Source organism: Poecilia reticulata, linkage group LG4, assembly GCF_000633615.1.
Source record: "Poecilia reticulata strain Guanapo linkage group LG4, Guppy_female_1.0+MT, whole genome shotgun sequence".
NCBI lineage: Eukaryota > Metazoa > Chordata > Actinopteri > Cyprinodontiformes > Poeciliidae > Poecilia > Poecilia reticulata.
In genome coordinates this window covers 16,946,892-16,970,425 of record NC_024334.1, presented here as the reverse complement: position 1 = coordinate 16,970,425, position 23,534 = coordinate 16,946,892, and the positions used below count along the sequence as shown (strand labels likewise).

Below are 23,534 nucleotides of genomic sequence, written 5' to 3'. Positions count from 1 at the left end.
CCATATTTAAAGTACATTTTAACAAATGAACATGTCCAGTCTCTGTTTCTGCAGAGAACGTCTGTCCTCTGGCAGAACGTTGGGGAAAAAAATAATACTAACACATTTAAAACAAAAACAAACAAGGATGTAGTCATGTCAGATCAAGGTGGAAATGGGGACAAACCAGTTGGACTACAATACCAGTTTGAATAAGAGAGGGAGTCAAGTTACTGATATGTCTAATAAAGAGCACATTATATTTAATATATCTGAGTAAGGTTTAGATAACAGAAACAAGGCAGGAACCACCCATATTATCAACATCATTTTGATCAGAAATATATAATCTATTCCAGCTCCACTCTTCTGTTTTTCACATCTGTTCGTTTTTGTCCTGACTATTTGAGCCAGGAGTCGGTCATGGGTATCGATTTATGTCAGGGGTTTAGAAGGTTACAGCTTCAAAAACGGCAAAAAATTAAAGTTCAATAAGTCACAGAAGATTGTTTGAGTGCAGTTGGATGCAGTGGATCCTTCCAATGTGATAATTATTGTCCGATTTAAAAGCTGTAATACTAAACCACACATCAGTCAAAAAGAGTTAGCCATGTCCTGGATCTTCTTTGGCATGATTTTACTAATACCGCATCAACAGGGTTTTACTCCGGTTTTGAGACTACAACTTAATAGAAATTATTTTATAAATTAAAATAAATTATAAATTATTAAACTGCCAGAAGAAGAAAAAACAGTAAAGTTATATTAATTTAAGAATTCCAGTCACTTTCAACACCAATTGGAAAACTCGCCGTGGCTTTACAATCTAACCTGGACATCCTTGAAAATGTTCTGCCTTACTTATATATATTTTTTCCATAGTTAAATAAAATGAGGCCATTTCCTTCAATGCCAGCCCCATTATGATAACCTCTGATAGTCTTTTTAGTCTCGTAGGCCAAGGCAACAAGACAAAGAGCTAAATGCTGGAATTATCAAAGCCATTAAATGTTCAGATAAAGTAATTCGCTATCAAACACAACTGATCATCCAAGAATATTAGACCATTACAGCAATTCTAAAGAACCACGATCTCTCAAAGAAATGCAATTTCAGTTCTGAAAAGGTCTTTATTCGTCAGGTCATGATGGCTGGGATTGAAAGAGAATTAGAAAAACTTTGCCGTCACGTTGCCGTCCGGATTGCTCTTCTGTTTCAGCCTACATTATGTCGGCTGCAAGCTACAGAGTTATTTTTTTAGCTAAACAACAGCCGACACAAACATGCTCATCATTCAGCACCGCTCGCATATCCTTGGAAAAGCCTTCACCTTTTTACTTAGCTTTACTTTATACCTGATCCTATGTGTAAACTCCAATAATTCAGACAAAAATTTGACAACTAGATGGTTTCTTAGTCAGCATGGCCCCCATTCAGAGCCAGCGGAGCTAACAGGAATCTGCCTCAGGGCAACAGGGAACGCCGTCAGTGGGATTATTAGAAAAGGCTCACCGACTGTTTTCCTGACCGCCTGTTCATTCAGGAGAGCTGCCCCTGGAGAAAAGCAACGCAACACAGCTGAGTGAATTCAAACGGTTTTATTTGGACAGATTTATACTAAAATGAAGCAACTAATGAGCTGAAAAGTACAAACCACTTGATAAGAGGCATTTAAAAAAATCAGATAGCTGTCTAAAACCCTCCTCGACTATACCGGCCGCGTCTAAACACATATCTTGCGTCCTTGGCAGTAAACGGCAGAGGTGTAAGCAAGTGTCCACCTCCGCAGGACAAGATAAGGTTTCAGCAATGTTTGGAGCAAAACCGAGAAGCCATTTTTCCTTGTTGTTTTCAAGAACAGAGTTTTATCGATCACACACCGTGGGCGTGTCCAAATGCAGGTCTGCATCCTTCCAAGGCCGGATCTGAAGGCCGATTATGTCACAGAGATGATTATGTGTTTTAATGTCATTTTGAGAACAGCCTTGCACATTTATTTGGTAAAAGAAGGTAATTAAAGCAAAAAAAAAAAAAAAGACAGCTAGTCGAAGACAAATACTTTGTGACAACAAAGTATGTAACAATTTAAAAATGTAAAATGTAACAAAATGTAACAATTTACATTTTGGAAACAATATTTGTCTACATCTTTTTTAAAAGGGCTTTGCATCAGTGAGAGCTCGACCTAAAAGCAATCAGAGGGCCTCAAATGGCCCGCACGCCACATTTTGGGCACCCTTTTTTTGTTCTAAAACAGGTATGTTATATGGACGTATCAATGTGTGAATAAAATATAATTTAAAGATACTATCCACTCTGTACATTATTGTAGTACGATGGAGTACTATGGCTATGCTAAGAACATTTAAGAAATAGATTAAAATTACAAGAAAAAAGTCATAAAATTAAGAGAATAAAGCAATAATATGATGAGTTGTACGAGAATAAAGTTGAAATGGTATGAGAATAAAGTCGCTGTATTTACTGGAATGGTTATAATATTATGAGTTTATTCTTGTAATCTAACTTTATTCTCAAAATAATGTTATTCCTGTATTATTTTCACTATTCTCGTAAATCTTTAGCCTACACATAATGGCTTTTTTAAAAATAATGTTATGACTGTTCTTGTTTTTTTCTTAGTATGGCCCTAATAATCCATTGTAATTATAGCATGTAAGATTACTCATCTAATATTTTCAACAGTTTTTTCAATATAAAATGACCATAATAAATGTGTGCAGAGTAATCATCTTATGAAAATTTTCATACCACTCCATCCCTATTTAGGCATGAAAAATGAAAAAATGTGACTTATTGATAAAGTAAATGTCATATAGTGCCAAGAATGCTGTGAACAATTCAGGGTGAGTGAGGTGCAGCAGGACAACCAGTCCAAAAGGTCAGGCTGGAGTCCTGAGGAAACATGAATAGTTTAAGAAAAAAGTCACACACTGTGCGATTCCTAAATTTAAAAATAGGCAAATCTTATTATTAAACTTTATCTTAGATTCCTAATAATATCTTGAAACATTATTATTTTCCAGCGCAAGGAGTCCAAGGTCTCATCTCTCAGTAGTACATTTCTAGAGGGTTTTCTGGACTTTTCCTCACGCGACCATAGGTAGCCTCTGCTGGGTTTCACCTGACCCGTCTACCTGCCCAGTCAGTATGTTGCTACCTTACATGCAGCAGTGATCCGCCGTTTCCTGCGGCCCCGTTACCCCTCTGCTTTGTTTTGCTTGCCTACAGACTTTCCGGTTTGGTTGCCTGATAGCACCAGTATGCTCACTGTGCACAGAAAGCCTGCACTCTGATCACAGCACACATGTACACACACACACACACACACACACCCACAATGTTCTTTGTTTCTTTACATAAACTATGCCACCTCTCTGCCAGCTGCCCCTATGAACCTGACCCAAGTCCAGAGAAGTTGGCTCTAAACCTTTCCGATGACAATGAAAGGACTCGGAGGTGCACAGTTAAGATACTACGCAACATTCTTGCTATATTTAACATTTCAGACAAAAAATAAAAAATTGGTACCATAAAAAAATCGGAATCGGCAGGTCAGGCTGTTTATAAAGATTGATGATCGGCCAGAAAACTGCAATCGGTGCACCCCTAGTAACTGATGTCCATATTGAGCACCAGAACAAATCTGTGACATTTTATCTATGTTTTTTTTTTTCATTCTTTTGATGCTTGTGTGACAATTGAAAGTTGGCCCACTGACAGGATTTAGGAGATTAGGGAATGTTTCTATTGTGACGAATCCATGTGAAATGAACACAAGTGACCTCAAACCTGATACACAAAGTTCGTGTCGCCCTGGGTTTTCACCCAACAAGCCCTTAAAATAATAATTAAAAAAAACATTTTTAAATCAGTAAATGGGGAGCTCAGACACAAGCCATCCAGATTTAGCACAGAGGTCAAGAGTCAGCGCTGACTGAACAGTACAATACGCACAATTAGGTAATCTGTTAATAAAGCAGATTCTGGGACAAAACACTTAGGCCCAGATGATAGCCTTTGCCCCTCTCATGCATTACATCGGACCAGGAAGCGGTGGCTCCTCTTTGTACGCTGTGACGGTCCAACAGCATGAGGAAGTCCCCGCCACCCCCTCCGCTCCACTCCACTCGTAATAGCATTAGCGATGCTCTGAAGACCACGCATGAGTGCTCTCGTCAGCACTGTGAATAAACGCTTTCCATACAGCTAAGCCTCGCCGCTCCGTCTCTGCTTATTTGGACTGGAAGCAAACAGAAGTTAATCAGTATGAGCAACTGTTCCACAATATGGGAGGTGTCAGACGAGATGAAGGATTCACACTGAGATGACTCTTTCTGACAAACAACACAAACCCCAAAAATAACTTGTCAATCTTTATGCGTTCCCACTCGGCCGCGGACCGTCGGAACCGTCTTACTGAGAGAGAGCCGTCAGAACAACGGGAAAGGATCAATTATGTAACTGCAACATTTAATTGTTTGGTTTTTGTTCAAAAATGCTTTACTTCTCTGTGAAGGCTGAAGGACTGACACAGATGAAGCCTAAAGGAAGGAAACCCTCCAAACGGCAACATTTGAAATGATTTTCTCAATTTTGCAAAAACGTTTTTAACTTCCACTGGTTTAGCAGACAGATCGCTCTAACCTCTGAATTGAGACACCAAATCTGGCTGGCAATTTAATTTCAATAATCATTTTGAAAAAAAACACAACTTATTATTTGACATATTTTTTTATTTTAAATTAGAAAAAGCTTTAGAAAAAAAAATTTGGAATTTATTTTTCTATCCATTTGATTTTTGTGGGAAATTGTGTTAAAGCACAGCACACAGTTTTCAACTTAATGACTAAAACCTTTCTTCTAAAAAGTATATATACATTAATAGTACTTTCAGCATCATTCTGTTGTGGAAATTCCCCCAATTTTTCCATATAAAGAAATATCTGAAAACTTGTAAAACCTACATTTTTTATTATATTTAAAAACATTAAATGGTCCTGCATAATTTTTAGCCAATGTGATTTCAAAAGCGATTGCGGAAAGTCCAGAGAGCCACCGGTTGCAGACACAACTAGATTATTAGATGATTATTAGATTATTAGATGATTAGTGGGAAATCTATATCTTCCATTAATAAAAAAAGACCATCTCCTCGTCCCTAAACCACTACGTCACCGACACATGCAGTCGGTCACATTTCTGTTTGCTTTTCCATTTTGTCAGTCAGCTTTTCCCTCATGTGAGTTCAGGGTTCAGGGAGTAGGTTCTGAACAAATGATGTCATTTGTTGCAGAGAGTCGCCACCCTTGAGACCACCTCTCCCTTTGCCCCCCAGAACTGTTGGGTAAACCATAAACTCCTCTATATTTAAGTATTTCAGAGTCTCTTCAAGTCAGAGTTAAAGCCTTGGCAAAACTGGGTCATCAACAGGGCAAGGACACCAATAGAGAAGCAAATTCGAAACAGAATGACCACAAGAGAAAGACTAAAGGTGCCGTGCTGATTGAGTCCAGACCTGACAGTATCTTGAAACCCTTTGCTATTATTGTTCAAAAGACTCTGGGTGCAATCACACCAGCTGCTTTAATCCAACTCGAGTACATTTGCCTAGAAAGTTTGGGGAGATGTGAATGTGAAATCGAACTCTCATGCCTACAAACCTCTGTTTGGTTGAAGTTAACTCTGGTGTTGTTTGAGTCCATATATGGACGCAAGACTGCTCCAAAAGCAGGAAGCAGACTATAGCGCTGGGCATTCTGGGTAAACTCAAGAGTCTGGCGACAGCAGGAGAAATGGCTCATGGCCTTTTACCAAAGACAAAAGAGAAATCCTACAATCACTTCAAAATCTGACGCCACTGTGTTTTTTTTTTGCAACTTGTGAAGGAGGATTCTGCGTTTGTCTTCTTCTGAGGTATTCCTGTTGTTTCCTTCAGTGGTTCCTTCTTGGTGCAGCGCCACCACAGGCGAGTGGGTGGAACAGTTTTTTCAAAAGCTTTGATTTGTTGTGTGAAAGAGAGCCACAGCAGCTGAAATGTAACAAATGTTGAGATTTTGCTCCAGAATCAAAATAAGGTCATTTTATTTATATAGCACATTTTCAGCAACAAGGCAATTCAAAGTGTACTATCAGGTGGGAAAACGCCCTAAATCTCATCACCCTCACCTGCAAACAAAAAATTTACTAACTTGTCTAGCAGATGGTGTTTTCCTAGGGTTTCGTTTCAAGACGAGGGCACCCCATTTGCAATAGATACCTTCTGAAATCAAAGGATGCATATTACTGAAAAGAATATATCAAAATCCATAAACGAGCCCCAAATCATGAGCTTGAAATCCCAAGGTAACCGGATACGTTTGCTTACCACAAAAACGGCCTAATGGGTTAAAAAAAAAGAAAGAAAAGAACCCGTCAGGTCTCTCAGTCTTGCACCGCACACACTGCGCCTATCAGAGGAATCTAAAATTGAGCCATGATGCCTGACTGTGGTTGGGAGTGGGGGCCTTGTGCGAGGTTATGTGGAGACTGTGTCTCAGGTGTAAAGCTGCCAGAGCAGAGACAGTGACTTCAGGCCAAGAGAGCGATTTGGGTCAGTTGGTAATTGCGTTCCTGGACCACAGGGGACTTGTTGGCAATTAATCCTGCCAATGAGCCATGTGAAATATGCACAGGGGACTGATACGTGCAGCTCTGTTAACGCCGCTCTTTCAAAGAGTGATGGGGTAAAATCTCTGCTCCTGACACCACAGTCACAGCGGCAGTAAGAGAGCTGTAAAAAGAAAAAAAAAAAGAAAAAGTAAAAAATCCAAGCTCTTTAGATAAAATCTGAAATTGACCCGAATAAAATTTCACCAATTATATCTACATGTTTTAATTTGAGCCGAACATCCCTAATCTAATCTGGTCTCTCATTACTTACCTCATAAAGTTCCCTTAAAGAAGAGGAAGCATAGAAAAAAATATTGTAGCATTTCCCCTATTTATAGTCATTTAAATTTTTTAAAATGCTCTGCAAAATGTAAAATTATTTTAAATGTATAAATCCCAGTATAAATTCATGTTCTTTCACAGCTTTCACTGTTTCCATTCAAACATCTTTTCATCATCCTTGTGTCATTTATATTTTTTTCAGTTTCGGTGTTCTGGCACGTCATTAATAGCTGTGTTTTGCCAACAACACGCTCCAGTAATCTGACGGCCTCCAGGGGCCGCATCTGTCATCGCGTGCCGAGCGAGCCGATCGCTCACTCCTCTGAAAAAGTGTCTCATTAGCCCCCGCTCTTTTGTCTAATCGAAGATTAATCACAAAGAGGCATCTGATCTTCGAAGTGACAGGGCCACAGACGAAATGTCACACGATCACTCCGCCGTTTGGAGCTGGTGCCGTCATGACGCCGTTAACGATGGCTGCCGCTCACCAACCGCCACGAAGCGTGACGGACGATGAAAGGGAAGTTCTCAACAGAAACTTGTTTTGCAAATAAGGAAAAGCAACGTGAACTGGCCTTCCTAGTTGAATCTTTTCAGGAAGTTTGGTGGCGTTGCCACGAGAGTGGAAAACCAGTGAAGAAGTGGACTCTCGGCAGGGATTTCCTGCCAACGACATTCTGCCACAGTGGATGTCTGCTATTACTGACAAGTGCGGAGAGAATTTCAAGATGAGAGCCGGAAAGTACATCCAGGAGAACAAATTTGGTTAACTTATTTAAAGTTTTTTAAAAATGGGGGGGTTGAGATGCAAAGAGGAATACCCAGAAAAAACCCCACCAGAAGTAGATACCAGCTACAGAGGACGACAGACAGTTCCTCCTTTCTTTGAGCGAGTCATCTTAAACAAATACAGCTACAAAGGTGTAGCGTCAATTCAGATGGAAAGCTCCTCAAAACTTACAGGAACATTCAGATTAGAAATATTGGGGGGGTTTATACTCCTATTACTGTAGAGTTGCTGAGGAGGCTAAAGGAGTTTTTGTTCTTGTTTTATGATGTCATTACCAGTATATTACTTGAAAATGGTCTCAAAACAACAATATCATATTTAATCGCAATAAATTCTGGGACAATTTATCATTCAGCAAAATTTGTCATGACAGGCCTGTTATGACAAAGTTTTAGCATGTCATTTTGTATTTTATTGTGTAAATCACGAGCAAAAGTTTAAATTAAAAAAATAATAATTATTGCACCTTTAACATAATACATCTATCACTGCGTAGAGTCAGAGTCTTACAACTACTGCTTCAAAAATAAAATGGGAGTAGTACAGCTGCTTCCCTAAAAACAACGTACTACAATCAATCATATTTCTCAATATGTCGAATAAATCTGTCATTGAACCAACAATGATACAATAATTCACTGCTCCTAATTACAGCCATTGCCTGCTCTCATGAGACATCAGGACTAAAAAAATAAAACATAAAAAATTGCAATTCCAGATAGAAACGAGTCAAATGAGCTTTCTCTGAGGACGGGTCAAGCCTCAGAAGTAAGGTGAGCAGCTCCATCATCATCATCATCGAGTAAAAACAGTTTTTATGGTGAAATTTCAGTACGAAAACAAAACCTGAACTATAAACTTAGTCAGGGACCTCTGGAGGCGAAAATAATCTTGACATTTGAAGAGGAACAAAAGCTTGAAGTCTGCATTGTGAGAAGTTTTATGGTTATAAAACGGTAATTGACTCCATCAGCTGTTTCCAACAAATCTGATGACGACATCAGAGTGCGAAGGTGTTTCTTTGTTTTGCGTGTATGTTGGACGGACAAGCAGTAAGTGCAGGCAAAGTCTTCTAAAGAACGCCATCAAAGTGCCGAAGACCTTTAAGTGAGGTAATGACTCATGTTCCAACACAATAACAGCTACCAGCATCCAGCCAAACCTTCCCTGAAACGAGCGGCCCGGCCAAAGCTTTGAAATCTACTGAAAAATAATGCGTCTGAGATTGTTTATTGACTCGGTCTGTCCAGCGTAGCAAGAGAAAAAAAAAAAAAAAAAAGGGAAATAAAAAAATTCAACCCAGGAGTGGAAAGAATACCCAGATGCACAAAAAAGAAAGTAAATAAATCTATAATGCCATATTTATACTAGTTAAATAAAAAGATAAAAAGCGGCATTTTGATCCGTTTATTACCGATTCCAAAACAGAAGTAATTATTCCCAAACAAAAGCGACACGTTTGTGATCTTTCAATCTGCATCTTGAAGCCCAAACAGCACAGAGTGATGGCAGATAAGAAGGCATCAATAGCTGTAAGATAAACACAAATTTAAACTCTTTAAAAAAAATACACCCACACATAAATAAAGTAATCAACCCCTTAAAGTGATTCTCCTTAATAAGAACGATAATCTCCGCTTCAGCTGGACTCTCCTCAGCTCTGTTCAATCCTCTGGGCAATTGCTTGTTAATCATGCCTTAATTTATTGACGAGATTCATTAGGAAGGCTCATCTTAAAGAAAATAAACACACCATCTCCTTCAATCTGTCCATGCCAGTGTCTTGAAATTAAGTAGAGATACCAGATTAGTTCAGTTTAAGAGCATTGGAGAAAATGACTTCTTTAAACCTCTAAACTAGCTTTAAACACTCTGCTTATCAGAAATTCTTTGGAGCGCTCTTGATACTGTTGTTGTAAACGACTTTTATCAGCTCTGTAACTCGCAGTCAAACATTAATGCGGCATACTTGACAATCTCGTACATGCTCTGTTCAAAGACATCCGATAGTGTGGGAGAACGAGCTACTGAAAGAATGAGGGCTGCTCAGAAATTACAAGGTCGACCAGTGAAGAGTCTCCCTCCATGCTTTACTCTCTGCTTCCTTCAGTCCCTGATGAACATCTTTACTGTTTGATATAGAAAACTAAAAATGTCAAAAGGTGACAACTAGCAACAGAAATACAGGACTTAAACTTCCTTGCCTTTTGTTCCATACTTAACACAATTAGGCAGAAATGAACGTTGACAGATCATGTTAGCTTGTTAAAGTGGCAGTATTGTGTATTTTCTAGGCACATGCTGCTATTATAGCACAATCAAGTCGCTATGTTATTTTCAGTTGTTATAAAAATGCTATAAATATATTAAATATCACAAAGAAATTCTACCACATACCAAATTCCTTACTTTTGGTGCCATGTTTATTTAAGTATTTCTGTAACATTACAGCTGACATGAAGTGTTTTAGCTAAATTATTAAAAATAACCAAAAAAAATACAAGCATACACTCTAAAAAGCTGTTGGCTTTATTAACATTTGCATCCAACAAACACAAAATTCAGACTTTTAATCAAACTTGTAAAAGAAAGATGGTGATATTAACATGGAGAGAACTTTCAATGATCCAGTGTTTGTCACGTTGGCGCTGTGGTGGACTGTGTTTTGGGCGCCTCAAAAGTTTTGTTTCTGCATCTGTTTTTCCAAAGTTGCATACTTTTCACTTAAAGGTCACTGGAGATACAAGCCGACTTAACAGATAGTTAAGTTTCACAGAACCTTCTGGAGAGTTCTGTTTGTTCAAGAGCTTATCGATGGGTGCATTTGACTGAAGGCAGCGCCGCGTAGTGCTGAGCTGACATGTAACGCGATGCGTTTTAAACAATCCAAGCTGGTGGGGGGATTTTGTCCCAGCACTGTGGAACATCAACGTATCGCCTTGTATTAAAACCCTTAAGGAGCAGCATGGCCACGGCCTTCTGACAGTCATAACCTGTAGTCCCGTTTTCACCTCTAAAGGAGATCATGAAATGCCAATAATATAAGAGATTCTCTTTTTAACAGAACACAATATATAGAATATATATTATACAGAGACAGTTGTAGAAAAGCAGAGTGGCTTCAGTCGGAGGTTTCTTTGTTGTAATACAGACTACTATAGGAGATCCTTCCTGTCCACAGCCATCACCTTTAGAGGGGCAGTATTATTTAAAATTGACTATTTGAGCTTTACATCATGTCATAATGTTACTCGCTCATCAAAAACACACCTACAGTGTTGCTTTGATTCTTACATGACTGAGAAATCCTTGAATCTCCCATGGTAACCATTCATCTGTGCAAAACCTGGATGGACCTAGCTCCTCCTCTGAGCTGCAGTTTCCACCTCACAGAACAGACCTCCCCTACAATCTTTACTCTCAGCTCCTTCAGACTAGCCAGAAGCAATTAGCAAACACCAGGTGGAACTGCTCATTAGCTAACTTATTATACAAGCTACTTCTCAGTGAAACACTGGTAAAAATGTTGCTAAAGGGTTAATAGAGGAGCCATGTTGTGATGACTTCCTGAAGGCGGAGCTTCAGAAAAAGCAGGAGATTTTAAAGAGACAGGAGACCCAATTTCAAAGTGTTAAATTACAAAGTAAAATTTATTTTTAGCTATATTAGATATATATATATATAGCATTTTTATAATTGAAGGTAGCAGTTACTTGATTGTGCTATAAAATAGGATTTATATGCCTGGAAAACAAATAATACTGTCTGCCCCTTTAATTAAATGAGATGCATTTAATTTCCCTTTGGAAATTATTTTTGAATTGAACTGAATTCCCCTGCAAGGCTTTGTATAAATGGCCTGAACAAGGAAAGTCAGTGAAAAGTTGATTTATTACAACCTACACAGAGGTGGACGAACTGACCATCTGCAATAAATGTTTAACCTTCATGTCTCAACAGTAGCTGAAATACAAGGAAGAAGAGAGGAAAAACAAAACTGAAGGGACTGGAGGCAGAGAAGACGACTGGCGGCTCGCTAACACAGTGCTGTGGGTGTGGAGGGGGTTGGAAGAGGGGATGTACTGGAAAAAGAACGATCTGCAACAACCTCAGGTCTCACTGCTGAAGCTTGGCGCCAATAAAGACAGAGCACCTGTTGAAGATCTCCCCGCTCTGCAGCTGATTTGGCGGTATGTGAGGCAGGAGCAGTCATGTTCTCGCACATGAATGTTCTTCATAACATTCATGTGCAAGAGCAGGTGAGGCATGTTACTAATGGTTTAAAAGGAAGGGGTTTCTGGTAAGGCCTATTTGAACCCATAAAACCACAGAAGCAATTAAAAACATTCTCCTTTTTTGAGTAATAAACATGAACACAAATGGTGTTTTCTTTACTACCCAAAATATATCAGCTTTAAAGAAATAAAATAACTAAAAGTGAAAATCAGAGGGACTACATGTGTAATTTAAGCATAAAATCTAAGACAAATTACATTCATTTATTCAGAGGAAGACATTACATATTCTATAGATCATGAAAATATGCAGTTGCATTGAATAGATAAATACTTAATTAGAAAAACATGAAACTAGAAAAGCTGCATTGCAATGAGTTGAGAAACAGGCAGTTAATCATTTCTCAATAAGTCGCTCCATGAGTGATCAAGCTTTGACATTATTTGGCAACAAACTACCACCATCATATCTGACTGTAGGTGTGATGTTAATGTTTTATTATTTTTCAAGTTTTTCTGGAAGACATTCCACTTTTCTCTGATGAGTCCACACAATATTTTTCCAAAAGTTTCGATGGTCATCAGAATGCTTTTCGGCAAATGGGATTTGTTTTGGTCAGCAGAGGGTTTCATATATGGATGCCATTTTTGCCACTTGTGCACCAATTGCAGTTTTAGGCCGATCACCGTTCTTTCAAAAGCCTTACCTCCCACTTCTTTCATTATCAATTTTGGCCGACATTAAAGGAATCTTGGTTAGGAAGCTGGTCCTGGGACGATTCAGCACAGTTCCACGTTTTCACCATTTAGAGGTTAGTGGTCCAAAGAAGACGTTACTTTTTAAACCAGGCAGCATTATGTGTTTTCCAGGCTTGATTGTGCTATTCTATAGCACAGTTATAGCACAAGTGTTGTGAAGAAAATCTTCAGAAAGGCTTCACGAGCTCATAAAGAATAAAATAATAAAAAAAGGCATTTCTCAAACTCATTTAAGGCTTCCAGGGATCCAGCCTGGAATGTGGCCAGTGTTAGGACGAGAACACTAACTATGTAACCTTCGGCGGTTACAAAAATGCCATACAAAATAATTGGGCCTCTGTCTCTTTAAAGTCCTGCTCTTTCTGAAACTCCGCCTTCACTAAGACATCACAACATGGCTCCTTTGTTGATCGTTTTACATTTTTACCAGTGTTGCACCGAGAAGTAGCTCGTATAATGAGCTCAGTGGATGCACAGTTCCACCAGATGTCTGCTAATTGCTGCTGGCTAGTCTGAAGGAGCTGAGTGGGGGAGTCAAGGAGAGAGCTGCTCAGAAGCTTGAGAAATGCAGCTCTGTGAAGGAGCTTCACGCTCGAAGGCGGCAGTCGGTTCCACCCAGGCGTTTTGCACAGCTGAATGGTTGCCACGGGAGATCCAAGGATTTCTCAAACATGCATGAAATTATCAAAGCAGCTCTCAGGGTATGTTTTGATGAGGGAATAACATTACAACATGATGTACAGCTAAAAAAAAGTAAGTTTTACATAATACTGCCCCTTAATAGATTCTAGCCTATTTCATGGTGTCCTAAATCTTCATATCTGGAACTAGCAGAAGTGAAACTGAACCCCAAAAAGAGTTCTTAATTACAGTTAATTCAAGATTAACTGATTCGTCTTTCTTAAATTAAATAATTATCAAAATCACCAAAAATTACACTTCTTTAGCTTATTTTTGTCAAACATTTCTTCTGCGTTTAGAGAAGAAAAGAACGGGATTAAAAGCAGACGTGGTCCTTCCTGCTGCTTTTTCAGACATTATATTGATATAGATATGCACTTTCATGCATTGGCGGCATACAGTATGTTCGTCTTCCATCAGGAAAAACAAGCCCAATCACAATAATTGCATTAAACCATCAGTATGGGCAGCAGCAGCAACAGCAGCCCCCACAGCCAAGTAAAATCATTTAGCTCTTCCTTAACTTGTGGCGGAGAAAAAGCTGCCAGGTAGGCGCAATAAAATCTTTGAAGTGTAAGAAATAGAGCCAGTAGGGAGGTCAGACTTGTTAAGGTGTAGCTATCAGTTAGAGTGGATGTTTGCAAAGCCACATTTATTCAATGAACCAAGCTGTCTTGTTTACTTTCCCTTTCTCTTTCTCTCTCTCTCTCTCACACACACACACACACACACACACACGAGCAAAAATATATCCACAGTAAAACATGCCAGGCATTTTACCAAATTGGAGCCAAAAATATCTAATCTACTAAATCTCGGAGCTTTTGTTTATCACCTCTAAGCTCGAAGTGCTGCCCCGTCAGACACACTCAAAGTGGGAGGTTAAAAGAAACATCCAAGTGTCAAGCAGGTCTGCTGCTGGAAAAGGGGAAAAGACTTCCAGATTTCCTAGGTGAGCCGGTGAAACAATCCCAAACAATTACCTTGTCTTTTCCATATTTACAGATACAAACTGGAACATTCTGTGTGGCGCCTAAAGCAAGTAAACAACAATGACACTTCCCTGACACCACTCAAACTTCCCATCAAGCGGCAACTAATAATGACAAACTGCCCCCCCCTCCCCCTCACCTCTGAAAGCAACATAATCTACAGCGTTTCAGGAAATGCAGCAGGAAACATGGATGAATCAGCCATTTTAACGTTGTTTAACTCGTGTTATAAACGAAGCCCAAAATGATACTCACAGCTTCTCTTTAGATCTTTGCAGCACACAGAACTGCTAGCTCTACTAAATGGCACTCAGTTGGAAGACTTCTCTCACCCTTAGAAAGGCTTTGCGCTGCTGAAATGACTCACATCCCCTCTTCCAACCTCTGTCAACCATCACGAGGAGGTAAACATTTCCAAATATGGAGAAAATATGGAGACAGTATTGAGGGCAATATCAGTTTGGTTTGCTTTTAGCTAAGAATGCCAAACTATGCGAGCCACGGAGCCAGTTCTGTGGTGCATACCTCTCACTTGGAATAATAATGATGATTGCAGGGAACTTTTCGCAGTTGTTTGGGGTTCAGTCTGACCTAAGATGGATGAAAACGGGAGACTGTTATCTCAACTCTTACTTTTTAAGGATGAAAATAAAGAGATAGGCTGATGAGACGTTTGCGACGTTAGGTTCCAATTTATCTTTAAAAATTACCACACAAGGATATAGACAAGCAGGGGAAGAAACTGTTTTCATATCATTTTTAGATAACACAACGTGACTGCTGAGTGGACATTTTAAGGGTGTTTTCACAACTGATAGTCCAGTAGATGAGGGACCAAGATTGCAACATTTGTTACACGTGCTGTTCACTTTCACACTGAACTGTCTTAAATGACCCAAACATTTGAAAAAACAGTTCACCTCCTCGCCAGAGGTGGTGCTGCAGCAAGAACTGCTGAATGAAACAACACAAAACCCCCAGAAGAACACACTGAGGGTAACTTCATTCTTAATGAAATGTAAACAAAGATGGAGTAGCATCATATTTTAGTGATTGTAAGATTTCTCTTCTGTCTTTAGTAAAAGATCACGAGCCATTTCTCCCGCTAGCGGTAGACTCTCGCACTTGTTATTGTTGTCTTTACCCAGAATGCTTCTTCCTGCTTTTCTCGATTGTGCATTCACACGTCCCCAAACGGACTTTCTAGGCAAACAAACTATGAGATAAAATGACTTCATATTTCTATTGAGCTTAACAGGACCTTCAACAACACTTTACATAAACTACCGATTAGCATGAACAACATGGCTAGCTAACTCTGCAGCCTTTGTGTGCATTTTCTTGACAATGTAGATGCTCAACCACATTTTCAAATCCAGCACATTTAATAGCAGACAGAGGTTAAAGGTTTTTAATAATGTAGCAGACAGAGTCACTTTTCTGTACTCTGATTAGCCTTCCTGTTAGCCACCCTGCCTGAACAAATGTCAGACACCTTGTAATGGAAATATGAACATTTTTTAATAAAGTATATATGTTTCTGTGCACGGTTAACCTAAATAATTTGATTTTTACTCTTTACAATGATGGAGACCACATTTGGAGCTTGAGTTTAATGTCTCTCTTTTTCCTCTGCCTTGTGACCTGCTGTCCTAGGTTACTGACAGATGGTCCCTAGTAAAAGAGAAAAATCTGTTGAGGGAAGCTTGTGATTCAATTTTAAGTAGTTCAAGTTAAATTCTAGGTTTATAATGCATATAAAAGAAAGACTTTTTCCTTCGTGTGGTTTGTCTACACAAGATGAACTGGAACCGCAATGAAATACATTGGACTCTTGGTATTTGTGGGGGTTAGAGATCAAAGTCAACCACGATTAGCTAAAATCTTTGAATATTTGAGCTTATTAGTGTCAATTTTAATAACTCTAAAATCAAATATACATTAATATGCATCGATATGCACACTGGAAACTGCATTAGTACTACCGCAGAAGCTAATACCTAGTCTTCCTTTTCTCCATTTGGGGTACAGAAAAATAGTACCAAGGAAAAGGAAGAGCACTTCTGGAATAGCTACTTTGCAAACACCAGATTTTAGTGACTGTCAAGTAGAATTGCACAGAGGTATTTGAGGTATTTGGACATTTGCTATTGATTTTTTTTTTTTTAAACTTTCTAAAATAGGCAAATTATTTAATAATTAATAATTTGGACTTAAGATGCACAGAAAAATCCTCAAACACTGAACTGCAAATAGGTGGGGGTCACTTTACGTTACAAGGTCAAAAAAACTGAAACGGCAAACAAGCTAGCATTAGCATGGCACGCCAACAAAATGCTCAGCATGAAGACGGAGGAAGACGTGAGTTTGCTGAAGACTGTGTCGAGTCGGACATGTTTAGAACCATCGCTACCGTGGCAAAGCTATCCTGCAAAAAAACTCTAAATTATCCATTTCTAGCAACGAAAGGAAACACATGCTAAAGAGTCCAAGTCATCAGCAGGAAGCACATTGTAATACTGATGAACAGAGGAGAAATATTTTCCTTTTCAGAAAGAGTCTGATCAGACTTAAAGTTGGACAGGATTAGGTCAGTGCGTTGCTAAATTGCAGAGAAACAGAATTCACCCTGCAAAAACTGGCAGGTAGAGATTGCTTATTTACCGCATGAAGTCATCTCCCTGCACAGATTGTCTTCAAGTGATTAAGAAGGTGTAATTAAAGTCTGATTACTCCCATGAGAGCCATGGGTCAAAAGCTTAACAGCTGCTAAGGGAGAACATTGCATTGACCTTCCTGGACTGGGATTGTATTGAGGAGCAGCTTGAGAGTCCTCATTTCCTGAAACAGCACAACCTACTTTACACAAGTCCCTCAGGAAAGGACCACCAATCAGTGCAGTTCATGTTCACGCATTATTAGCAAAAACGTTGTTCCTGGAGAAATTTCCCTAAATATACTCTGTGCAATCTTTATTAGGACACCAAAACACGGTGGAAACAGGATTTCCCGATTTAGTGTGAACAGTTTCTTTTTTTCAAAATTGTGGAGCTTTTAAGAAAAGAGGAGAATATTTGGAAATTAAAACTAGGAGGTACTTATTTTCAAGAATAATCAAATTTCCACAGACTGTACTTAATACATGTTTAGAAGGACATGTCGGCACATAAAAGAAAAACATTTTAAACATATGTAGAAATGTTTTTATCTTTATATTAAGAAGGCAGTTCAATGCTATTCAGACACCGGCTGCCTTTGTATTAATGTTCTTCACAGCCAAGCCTTCAACGCCAATGAGAAGAGCCATGATGCCACAAAATTTTCCATTCGGTCGATACAAAACACCAAGATATTAAGTAAGGTTTCTGCATGCAGTCAGCTTTTATATATATATATATATATATATATATATTTTTTTTTTTTTTTTTTTTTATTTATTTTTTTTTTTACATTTGTTTCTATGGCAATTTGTAGAAAGACAAAATTTGCTAAGAATATTTGAAAATATCACTTTTCTAAACATCCAACTGTGTTCACTGCATTGTGCTTCAATTTGAGGGCCAGAGGAAAGCCAGAGACTCTGCACTGCTTAAATTTGCTGTTTGTTCAAATATGAAGTTATGAAGAAAAACTGTGAATCTAGTGATTACAAGGAAAGTCATTACATAAATATCACCTGATCTGTCTCAGTGAGGAGACCCAGAAGCCAACTCTTCATGGCGCATGTGACGTACACCGAGTTTCTAAAGTACTCACACCCACATGGCAAACTCACACTTCAATGGATTTCACTGAGATTTTTGGAGCTGCAAATATTTTATAAATACAACTCTGAAAGGCTTTGGTGGGTTTTTCTAGTCAGCCCCTTTTTATTTTAATACCGGTAAATAAAATCCAACTGCAACATTTTAAGGAGAAATGCTAGACAGGATGAAGCTGTGGAGCAGGTTAAAACAGAATTTTAAAGAAAAGGGAGGCTGTGTAGATGCTTCTTCTTACATAGGGAAGATGCTTAAAATTAAGAGCTAAAGATAGGGCAGTACTGGCAAAATAAAACTGTGTTAGAGGCCATGACAGACATAAGACTGAAGTGATGGATCAACTTCCAGCAGGACGATGACCCTAAGTAAACAGCCAGAGTTATAATGCAAAGGTTGGGATCATGGGTTCCCAGCCCTGGACCTTCAAGGCCGATGTCCTTCCAGTTCTGGGTACATCCCTGTTCCAGTACACCTGGTTCAAACTAGGGATGCAAATAAATGAAAATCTGAGCCGATAATATCTCATATTGATTTTGCTATAAACGATAACCAGTATTTACCAACGGTATATGTATATTTTGTGAAAAAGTGACCACACTGTTGATTTTGCCCACACTGCATCACTGTCACACGTCCAAACAAATACTCCACAGCCAATCCCGAAACATACACAAATCGCAACAACATGGAGCGTTACATAATAATATAAGTCAAGTTTTACTTGATGGGAACCAGAACCGAAACACTAAAATAAGACTGGTAGTGATGTTAACACCAATACATTGCATCTGAATAATTCAAATGATTGCATTGCTGCCTCAAGAGCTACAGAAGCCTGGTAAAAACCCACTGATTATAGTTCAGCTATGCGGCAAAAGGGAAACACCTACAATATCAAAGTCCAGACCTGAATCCACCTAACAATCTGCGAGACTTTAACTCTGATGTCCGGGGTTCAGTGTGGCTCGGCTGGTGTAGCAGGTGCACCATGTGCAAACTCTACAGTTTTTAAAAAAGACAAATCCATGTCACTTCCCCTCCACGTCACAATTCTGTGATACTTTGAGTATCACTCAGCTCATGAGTGAAGACTTTTTCCAAGACACTTTATATGCAACAGCTGGTATGAATCTATTCCTCCTTATTTCCGGTTCAAATCAAGGCAAACCTGCCTGGAAACTGAACACAAACATTTCTCACTTCATAAAACATATTCAAATTCATTCAGTATTACATCTGTCAAAATTATCACATGAATCTTAGTCGGAACGAAGCACTTCATAAGCTTAAGTATCACTTAACTGATGTCCTAGTTGAAGTTTAGGGTGTTTCATCAGCATAGCTGTAATAAACCCTGGTGACACCATCCTGAAGCAAATTTCTTTCATACCGTGGGGGTTTCCCGCTTCCTTCTTTTCTAACCTTGTGTCTGAATGTGACCTGATGTGAAAGTAACCTGATACTTTATGTGCAAAAGTACAAACAGAAGAGTAATTCTGTATTAATTGAATAGGTGGATGCTGAGCTTAAGGTTACCTTTAAACTTCCTGCAGAACATCTAGTTTACCACAATAGAATGTGCCAAATATATCCATATTTATGTTGCGAAAGTGGAAGTGAACACAAAAAAGGAACATAACAGAACATGCAAGTCACAATACAGAAATACATCAAAAGTAATCCTACCTTTATTTCCCTCTTTGGGATTACTGGAAGACAGCTGAATCTGCAGAGATTGAGAAATACAGACAACTCTGTGTTACACAAATAGATTACCTAACTATAATTTGGCTGTGGAGGACCACGCCAGCATAGTAAACAGACACTGTCATGTGGGAGACATGCTTGTTCTGGGTTTCTGTCATTCATGAGTGGAAAGAACTCAGCCAAGAACCTGCATACTGCCCCTGATGACCACAGGGCAGCTAGTCTGGTATGTCAAGGTCAAGGCACCAAACATGGGGCAGTATGGCATTGGAAAACAACTACAAGAGGGAAACAAACTGGTAGGTAATATCACATCTAATGGCCAAATGGAGATACACTTCTAAAAATGTGGGGTAAATTTAATCAACCTTCCAGCTACTTCTACAGTTGGCCTGCTGGGGGCAGCAAGGTGCTCTCCTGAGCTGGTGTAAATGCTATTATCAGTAGAAGAAGAGGACCTAGACATGTACTCTATTCCTGACGTAAAGCTGTTGGCATAAAAATCAACAAACTTTTCTTTTTTTTTTTAATAAAGAGTCAAAACATTCAATTGTCATAGGCCTGGCTAGTTTTTGACAAGCTGGTCTTTTCACCCCTTCGTCTTTTCTTTTTATATTTTTACATTGCTGAGCTTTTTTTCCCTCATCTTTGATGATCAATTCACGTCATTTTCTAGACTTGAATGCGTGAAATTTCTGGACTATTCTAGTCCTTTCCTGCTAATATTACCTGCACCTGCTAGAATCTGGGTATACTGCAAGTCTGCCCTCTCTCATGGCAGAGCAAAAGAGGACAGTGGATGATTTTCAGACCTTTGCCGAAGTCGATAACATTGGTAGATAAGATCAGATTCTCATGTAAGCATAGGACAATCAACGATCTCCCAAAATTAAGAAAATCGGGGATGATTTAGCAGTCAGTCGATTTAGGCAGAAATATCAGGTGTTTGAAAGGAGCTAAAGCCTAAATAACGCTCCAAAGCACAATGAATTCATATTCAGTCACAAGTGTGTTATAATAAACTTGTAACAAGATTACAAGTTTATCAATGCCCATTAATAAACATTAATAAACCCTGCCATGCAGGGTAAACAGTAAAGAAATGTTGTTTCAATAAGCAGAAGAAACTTGCTGCTTGCTTGCCTTTACCTAACTAAACTCTTTCAACAACAGAACCAGGTGAGTCAATAATGTCTGCTTGTTGGCTCAATAATTCTGGTGTCTGGTTACATAATCATTTATGTATTATTGACAAATCTGTTTAGTGTGTAAACAATCCACACAGAACACCAGCAACAGTACATGGAGGATCCTGTAGTTGGTAAAAACACTGAACCGTCTCTTTTAAACTACTAACTAATAAAAACGTTATCTGCAATACGGGGCAAGGCACCGTGTTACATGTTGCACCCATCCTTGAGAGTCCTACACACATTTGAAGCAAGTATTGGTACGTTAATGTTATGCCATGCATGTTGTGTGACGAGCTAAGAAATGCTTGTTAGGCCCAAATCTATCCAAAACCTGTACTCGAGCTTATTTTGGGTACATATTTACCAAGATTATGTCTTTGTCTGAAAATATCATTAGGTTATCAGTAGAAGACCACCACAAAGAATTCCACAATATCTTATTTATTAAATATATGCATAAAAGAATGATTTAAACTATTCAGGGAGGCTGCCAAACACCGGACAGTGGACCTGGAGGAGCTGCAGGAATTTCTGGTTCATTGTGTTCTACATCTTGACACTGGTTTCCCCCAAAGTCTATTCTCCCAAACCAAATATCCAAATCCTAGTTAAATCTTCAAATAAAACCCCCCAAAAAACAGCTATGGAAGAATGTGTTATGGTCTGAGGAATCCAATCAAAAAGGTTGGTTTGCAAAACAAACAAAACACATTTTTGAGGAGTTCCAAAAATCAGTAAGTTTTCACCCAAACTTTCAGGTTTCTGCCAAGTAAGCTGAAGATGAAAATGGCTCCTAATTTTCTGCATCAATGTAAATAAAGGTGCATAATATATCAAAACGCTTACTGATATCCTAACTTCAATGTGTGTTATATTACAACTGCAATTAAATGATGAGATCTTGATGTGCAAGTCTGTAACAAAACGTTCTATGACTAAAGTTTATTCGTTACTCAGTTCATTTAATGACACCAATTTAGATTCTTTGAGGGGCAGGTGGGAGTTGGACTTGGAGGAATCCATATCAGACACAGTTTGGCAAAAAATTATTCAAAATATCTATTTGTCCTCAATATGTCTGAGACATGTTATAGTTCAATTCAAGGTAGCACATCGTTTACACTGGTCTAAGGACAGATTGTGCAAACTCAAAAGGAACTTGGACCGGACGTGTGATCGTTGTAAACAATCTCCAGCCATACTTTTACACACATTCTGGTCGTGTCCAAAGTTGCATGGATACTGGCAAGGCATCTTTGACACCTTCTCAGGAATATTTGGACGAACTGTTCATCACCACTCATCTCTCTCTTTAGGGTGGCTCCAGCGGAGGCCTCCTTCAGCAAACATCAGAGAACTGTGTTGGCTTTCTGCTCTGTTCGAGCTAGAAGACTCATTATTCTTCGATGGAAGGATCCACATCCTAGCCACAAGAGGAGATCTCGAAGGGAAAAACGCCCTGAGCAGCGATCCATTTGAAAACCGTTTGGAAATATTTGCAAAACTATGTCTGGGTACTAAGAACCAATTTTGACAGTTTTTGACCAGCATGAACATATTCTCCTTTAATAAATGATAATTTTTTTCTTAAATATTTATGCATAATCTGCATCAGCGAATTAAAATGATGACTTTTATATCAATTGGCTTTTTTTTTCACCACTCATTCTTACAGTGGGGAAAAAATATATATAATTACAGAAACATTATGTGGTAATTCTTTGTGAACTATATCTCATCTGACACACTTTTGCTCATGACAACAGGTGGGGGGTTATTTCTCCCCTTCTTTTAAAAATCCACCACCCAGAATCAAACTCCTTCAAGAGTTTCCTCATTAAAATATGCCAAGAAACACAAACAGCAGAAGCTACCAGGGGGGCCCGGGCTCAAAGGCAGCCGAGGCATTTATCTTTCAACTTAAACATCATCAGCACTGTCAAATGAGCCCCTTTTTAGCCTGAGATTTTAAAGACAGTTCTGTTTAATGTTGGTTGAATTGAAAATGTGTCGCAGTGACGCAGATGTATTCGGTTTGATGACAGCTCTCCCTCGGGGGATCTTGTGTTATTGATTTGAAATTCACATCTAAGGCAAACTTTGTGTTCGGTCTTTTTAAGAGAAGAAAGTTGGGATTTATTTTTCATTTCATAACGGAGTCACATCTAAGGTCTCGACCGACGTTCTTGTTGCTCTCACGAGGAGGGAGCGGAGCGGAGGCTCTAAACTTTCACAAAGGTTTTCGGTTAAGGCGGCAGGAGGCGGGAGACCTTCACATGAATAACAGAAAACCTACTTAACATGAGGAACCTGGACCGACTCTCTGTAACTATGGTGTACAAGTTCATTCACACTACACAAGAATCTCATAGCGCATCTCTTCTTAGATACACAGGGTTTTGCAATCCAGACGGTAATTAGAAGGAGAATATAAAGAACACTCTAGGGAGGATCATTATAACAGCGCACTCTGCATATTTCTG

At 38.9% G+C, this 23,534-nt stretch overlaps 1 protein-coding gene across 7 annotated transcripts in view; it reads right to left on the bottom strand.

Moving 5' to 3' along the window:
- lpp (LIM domain containing preferred translocation partner in lipoma) overlaps positions 1–23,534 on the bottom strand; it is a 187,048-nt gene that overhangs the window by 157,619 nt on the left and 5,895 nt on the right. For 4 of the 7 annotated variants that reach the window (XM_008407672.2, XM_008407668.2, XM_008407673.2 and 1 more), the window contains exon 2: positions 19,838–19,877. The exons of 2 other annotated variants lie outside the window; for them this stretch is intronic. The gene's annotated coding sequence lies outside the window, so the exon portion shown is untranslated. Of the gene's footprint in view, positions 1–14,645; positions 14,745–19,837; positions 19,878–23,534 lie in introns of those variants that run through there. One more of the 7 variants, XM_008407669.2, reaches the window with a different exon arrangement.